Below are 7,210 nucleotides of genomic sequence, written 5' to 3'. Positions count from 1 at the left end.
ACTCTAAAATGCATTCCTGAAGGAAATTCCAGAGATTTTCCTGGAAGAATAGCCGAAGAAATGTCTAGAAGTAAAACTTGAAGAGAAGAAATGAAATCTTCAAGAAATTTCCTTATGAATTTCCTAAAAAAAAATAGTTGTGGGATTCTATATAAGGGGCGATTCAAATATGACGTCCACTACTTTTTGAGATTTCTAGACCCCCCTCCTTCCTCCGTTACGCTTTTTTGTATACCTAGTATATGTACTGTCACAAAATCTTAGACCCTCTTCCCCCCTAAAACCTGTGACATCATTGTTGAACGATCCCTAAAAAGAAATTACAATTACAGGAGAAGGATTTTCGAACGATTTAAAGAGGAATTTGTGGATAACTTTCTGGAGGAATTTAGAAGTTCCCAGGGGAGCTTGTAGAAGGATTAATAGGAGAATTCTTGAGCCCGAAATGTTTCGAGTTGTTTTGAACTGTCATATAGTATGGATCCTGGATATCCTTTTAAGTTTTTTGGGAATCTTTTGAATTTCAACCTCCTATTGCTGAATATGACTTTCGCAGGTATGCTCCGATAGGCACAAGTACGTTGGGCATAAATGCAGTCAAGAGTTGATCCGGGAGCTTACCCGGTAGAGGATATAAGTATATGTTGTCCCTTCTTTTGTGACTGTTCATGTAACAATGTTATTTAATATTTCTTTCGAAAAAAAAAATTTGGCTGATGTCATTTTCGAAGAATTGTTTTTTTCGTGGAAGTAGGGTAAATCACTACTTGGGCCTATGGACCCGGTTCCCGGCTCACTGCACAGAAAACTAATGATTTATACTGTTTGGAAGCCGTAGGTTTATGATTGACAATTTTTAAAAATTCTCCCATTTATTTTTCACAATACTCAATATTTTTTAATCACTTGTGTAACTCCTAATTGATCCAATTGTAGAAAATAAAAATGTAGATTTCAAAATTTCGCTCTCCGATGCCACACCACTGAGCCGAAGTGATTCTTTCCACTTTTACAAAACAGTATCATCAAATAAACACCTACCTGAAAATCGTCACAGTGCTCGATACAATCATTGCTTCAAGCTTTTAATCACCACACCATAATGCTAAACACACGCACTTTAATCTTATCACTAGAACATATCACTAGAACTTATATAAACACACTAGAATACATTTGAAAATGTATTCTCAAACCGAACAAAAATTCACCTCGGCCCAAGAACTTCTAGCCGCACCGTGTTGCCAAAAGGCCAGGATTATGAAATGGATCTTTCATCGTTAATAGGAAAACTGTCTAATACGTTAACGCTATCATGTTATTTATAATTCTCTCGATTTCAAAAGGTGAAAAAAATATTGTTTTTAAGTATGTGGAAGAAATTTGGATGAGTAAATATATCTTCTCGACCAAATAAAAATGATTATAAATAATACCATCTGGCATCTTGTTGTCGTGAAACGTGCATATTTTTGTTTACGTCGCATTTTCTACCGTCCCGAGAGAGAATGAGAGTAAAATGTTGAGAGATTGAGTGATATTTTGCTTAGGCCGGGAACTGGTTTTATGTATGCCGGAATGGCAATCGCTATGACTGAAATTAGTGCTGCACCTCGTTAATTTAAATCAAATAAAAGCTTTTTTGAACGATATTTAGCACGAATAGCTATTTTTTAAGCAGAAGTGAATCCCAATGCAGTATTATACAGACCACAAAATTCAGGAAAAGTTGCTTCCTGTCATACATATCAATTAAATAATGCAGTCGTACGCATGTTAGGCCGGGAATGGGGTAAGAAACCCTATTAAATATTCTCGGGAACTGAGATTATTTTCAGAGAAACTTTCAATTCTGGGAATTGTATTTCCTTTTCGCTCGAGGTCACCTAAACATTATCCTAATCTAACTCAAATCAAATCCAAACACAATGTTTGTACATCTGTTTTAGCGATTTGGAATGTGTTTTCCGGGTGTACTTGACAAGAGCAATAATCCACAAATAGGTCGCTTTAAAAGTTCGAATCGCGTGTAACAACACATCATTTGTAGCCATTGATTGCTTCATACTTCAGTTGAATTTAATGACCCGAAACCATTGGAACATTTTCAGAAGAGCTAAGTGGCCGGTTTCATTGGAGCAATTTTCAATCAGCACAATGTAGCAACATCAAGATACCCCGTCTAATCTGCCATCAGTGCCGAATGATATAATTGCACTAGCAACTGGCAAGTCGCGTGCAGTCCAGCAGTGTGGCTGATGATGTCGGCATTCTGATCTAACTCTACAGAGGTCCGGTCAAGTACCGGTCCATTGAGCAACTCAAGTTCGTGACAACGAAACGCCTACGCGCTCTTACCATTGCGAAACTTTCAACGTGACAACAAACTAAGTCAACCTAATAGTCATTCACTCGTGAATCATCAATCTCTCAACGTGGAGACGACGGGATGGCGGTACCCCTACTTCCCGTTTCTATGCTGGAAAAGTTCGTGACTTGTACCGCTTACCACACTTAAAAGTTATCCAATTAGTGCGCTTCTTTTAGCATTTTACATCTCGTTGGCGCTAGCAACAACCAAAATAGGCGATCAAGGTTAGATGTGTTTGTCAACTTCTATGTAAAGGAAGGAAAATTACCTGAATTAATTCACCTAAGGCGAAATGGTGATTCTTGCTATGTCTTAAATTGCGTTCAACTGGTAACTTCATTCATACACAATTCTAATTGTAGACAAGTGTAAATTCAATTGCCGGATTCATACAGATATTTTCGAAATAAGGAAAGACGTCAAATATCATTACTAATTAGTTTACTTTGAATAAGCATGTTTCATTTCAATAACTTCTAACTATAATTGATGAATCCACCTGATCATTCCTCTATCCTTCCCTTTGTATTTGTCATATGGTGAGTGATAGTTATTTCATCGGTTGGATGTCCGGTATTCTAAAAATGTGCCCCGCGCTTAAAGATAATAGGGGTATTCACTAAATAGCGTACGTTGCTACGTATCTGTTTATACAAATGTTTCATAGGCGATTTGAAATATGTCCCTTGTGATTGTGTATGAAACATTTCAATAATCAGATACGCAGCTGCTTACGCTGTTAAGTGAATACCTCTAATATCTAATAATATTATTAACTATTCTCTCTTAATAGGAACTCAAACCGATTTACATTTCTTTCTTGGTTGAAACAAGAATAAAAACGTCTCACAAAGTAGGTTAAAACAATCTTCCGCCGAACGAACGCGCAAGAAATCGCATTCACTTTCTCCATAGTTACCTTCTTAGCAGCGGATCGATTGAAGCACGCTACATTATTGTCTTCTTCGTCGGCAGTACAGATATTGTGTTGCTAGTTGGCATGATTGGCGGTGTGGTGCGCCAAACTCGCGCGTGTGTCATGACGCATATACGATAAATAATAAATTCCTCCGATCGGCGTACTGCGCCGAGTACCGGAAAGTACTCCCCCAACCGGCCTGAAAGGAAAAATTACCGTTGGTTGCAGTTTATTTCGCGTTTGAGTACGAACTTGTTTGTACAAGCGACGATGAGGGCACGGGTGCGACTAGTGCGGCGGCGGCGGCATTTGGGTGAACAGACAAACGAGTGGAAGCAACATGAGCGCTTGATGGAGATGTAAACAAGCTGCAAATTGGCTGAGCTGTTTGAGTTGTTTTGGTCTGTTTCAATATTTCAATAGATGCTTTGTGCGCTGGAGCCCCGGTTCATGGAAATGTGGAGCAAACATGAATTTAATAGAGCAGTCTGATTGTTTGTCGTGTGTTTTTCATTAATCCAGTCTTGTTATATAAATCTGCATTTTTAGAAGGTCAAAGCGATAAAATCATAGAGACATCCATCAGGAGAAAATTAAAAATAGACCATCCTGCTTCTACAGTGGATTTCGTAAACAAACAAACAAGTGTTTGCCATTTTCTACGAGCCAACTTTGGCGATAACTTCGAAACACTACCATATTCAATCAAGCGTTTTCATGAAAATCGCCCGTCAGTTAGGCAACCCACCATACACAGTGTTCTTCGTGCGCTTTTCAAGCTGATGATGTTTGTCAACAGCACAGTTCACGATTCACACTTGGTTTGATAGCGGTAACGTGTTTGGAATTAACTCATTTCGCATTGTTTTATTTGCGGTCGCGACGCGACGTCTCTGTCCAGCAATAACCGGCCAAACCGGATGGACACGAACGATTCCGTGTTCGTTCGTAGGTACACTACTCTGTGTGACGGTCAAGGACTCTCGTATGATGATGAATGCATTTACATATTTTACGATGGCAACGATCATGGCTCATGGATCTGTTTAGAACGGAACCGTATCACCGGCATGACATTATGACATCAGTCTCTGCAATCCGACTTGCTAGTCATGCTATAGCTTTAATAAGCACTATAAATATAAATATAATGATTTGACTAAGCTTTGCATTTAGAGGAATGATAGTCTCAAGTGTATAGATAATTTATTGAAAAAAAAAACATATATGCAAATATGTTATCTCTCGATAAGGAAAGCACTCACAGCTTGTTATGAAGTGTATAGCAATAGTAAATACACTGAGAACTTTGTTCAAAAACTCGAACTAATATGCTGACCAATGGTGGCTGTAGATCGAGAATCCATCAAAACTACGCAGAGATATGGCCATTTCCGTAAAAACGGTCCCGGGAACATGATGAAATGATAACAGATCGGAATAATGCAAATATGAGTATCTAACTTCATGGCTTTGCGAGACGATGATTACAGAAACATTTCCAAAATGATAGTATCCACTGCCACCCTTATAGCAGGTTCCAAGGGCCTTCCTGGAAGAGCCGGTTTTGGCATCATCTGGAACCATGCATATATGGGTGTCAAAATTCATGTTTTCACAAGATGATGAATATAGGATCGTTATTAAAGATATATTTTGAGAACTATAAGACTCTCTGGCCAATTTGTAACAGGTTCCGGATGTTCTGCGAAATTGATTTTAATTCAGGGTGTATGGCCAGTCCCGTACGGTTTTCACGAAAATGGCCATATCTCTGTGTATACCTAATGGATTTTGGATCTGCAGCCAGCATTGGTCAGCATATTAGTTCTGCAAATTAGTTCTGGGGAAAGCAAAAAACAAGATGTCAGTAAACGTCACATAAAATGACAAGCAGAAGAAAAAAAATGGATTTTTAACATACCTTCGGAAAACCCGGAACATTTCCGGTGGCCAAGAACCTATCTCAGGTTTTGCATGGGGATAATATACTAGAATAGTTTCCGCGTCCGATAGTCTCAATCTCATCGAAATCGGATTTTTCCACGCAAAGTTATGCTGATTTGAACTTCGACAAAATTTTGCCTATCTCAGCCTTTTTGTCTAACCCCTGTATATTCGTTTTCTTCTTCAATTCACGGGGAAACATGTTATTATTACCCTTTTTTTTAAACCCTTTTCGTAATGCTGGGTAGACACCTATACGTGGTGTATTATGGGGTAAGATCTACCACGGTCATATTGCCATCTACGGGCAAATCCTGACCCAACGAATACCTTCCCAACATCCAACTCCTTGGTACTTATGAGGGTATCATTGTGTCGAGAGCCTCTCTTTGAGTATCACACCAACATTTCCTTCATCTCCCCTAGTTGCGGTACAGATGGGCGTAGTCAGGAGCAAAGCCTGAGAGCAAATTGATAACTTGTTTTAATGTTATGAAATCGCCGATTCTTCTTCTTCTTATTGGCATTACATCCCCACACTGGGACAGAGCCGCCTCGCAGCTTAGTGTTCATTAAGGTGGTTATACAACAAAGCCACAAATCGGCCATCTTGGAAACCACGTGCTTTTTCTAGTGATTTTTCAAGAGCACGAATTGAAAGAACAACAACGCCCATGGGGATCGCAACATCTGTAGATCGTTTGATTACTCATACTAAGCAATCGACTTTAACTTCAGCATTGTACAACAAATATTACGCTGGTTTTGAACTTTTGATAATAGGAGTAGAAAAACGTGTGGTGAATTTGAAATTCACCACATGGCTTGATTGTATAATCACCTTAAGGTGATTATAGAATAAAGCCCGTGGTGAATTTCAAATTCACCACACGTTTATCTACATACATTTCCAAAAGCTTAAATCTGGCGTAATAGATTTCGTACAGTGCCGAAACTCAAATTATGATTGTTCAGCATAACTAAGCAAACGTTCTACCATTATTTCAGCCCCATACGCGTTATGGTTCTTTCATCTCGTGCGCTTGAAAAAAATATTGGAAAAGCACGTGGTTTACAAAATGGCCGATTTCTGGTTTTATTCTATAATCACCTTAAGCACTTCCACAGTTATTAACTGCGAGGTTTCTAAGCCAGGTTACCATTTTGCATTCGTATATCATGAGGCTAGCACGATGATACTTTTATGCCCAGGGAAGTCGAGACAATTTCCAATCCGAAAATTACCTAGACCGGCACCGGGAATCGAACCCAGCCACCCTCAGCATGGTCTTGCTTTGTAGCTGCGCGTCTTACCGCACGGCTAAGGAGGGCCCCTCCGATTATGATTACCTAATTTGATATCGTTTTGGTCGTTACTCGTTACTGTGATTCCTGTTATCGATGAGAGCAAATCGAAAACTAATTTTGATATTGGTTTCCGATAACAAAATAAGTTCACAGTATGACATCAAAATCATGCAATTTATAAATCTACAGCAGAATGAAATCAAAATATGTAATCAATCATGATGATTCATATTTGAAAACAAATTATGATTTCAATTTGATGTGGGGCCCGCCTTAGCCGTGCGGTAAGACGCGCGGCTACAAAGCAAGATCATGCTGAGGGTGGCTGGGTTCGATTCCCGGTGCCAGTCTAGGCAGTTTTCGGATTGGAAATTGTCTCGACTTCCCTGGGCATAAAAGTATCATCGTACTAGCCTCTTGATATACGAATGCAAAAATGGTAACCTGGCTTAGAAACCTCGCAGTTAATAACTGTGGAAGTGTTTAATGAACACTAAGTTGCGAGGCGGCTCTGTCCCAGTGTGGGGATGTAATGGCAATAAGAAGAAGAAGAAGAAGAAGTCAAAATCAAAATATGTTTTCTATATGGTCTCATTATGTTTTACCTATTACTTTGCTCGGGTAGCAGTAATCCTCAAGCTTTTGTAATTTTTGTCGAATAAAAT

The sequence above is a fragment of the Armigeres subalbatus genome, unplaced genomic scaffold (assembly GCF_024139115.2).
Source record: "Armigeres subalbatus isolate Guangzhou_Male unplaced genomic scaffold, GZ_Asu_2 Contig1981, whole genome shotgun sequence".
NCBI lineage: Eukaryota > Metazoa > Arthropoda > Insecta > Diptera > Culicidae > Armigeres > Armigeres subalbatus.
The sequence above is the reverse complement of the archived record's forward strand: the minus strand, read 5'-3'. Positions refer to the sequence as shown.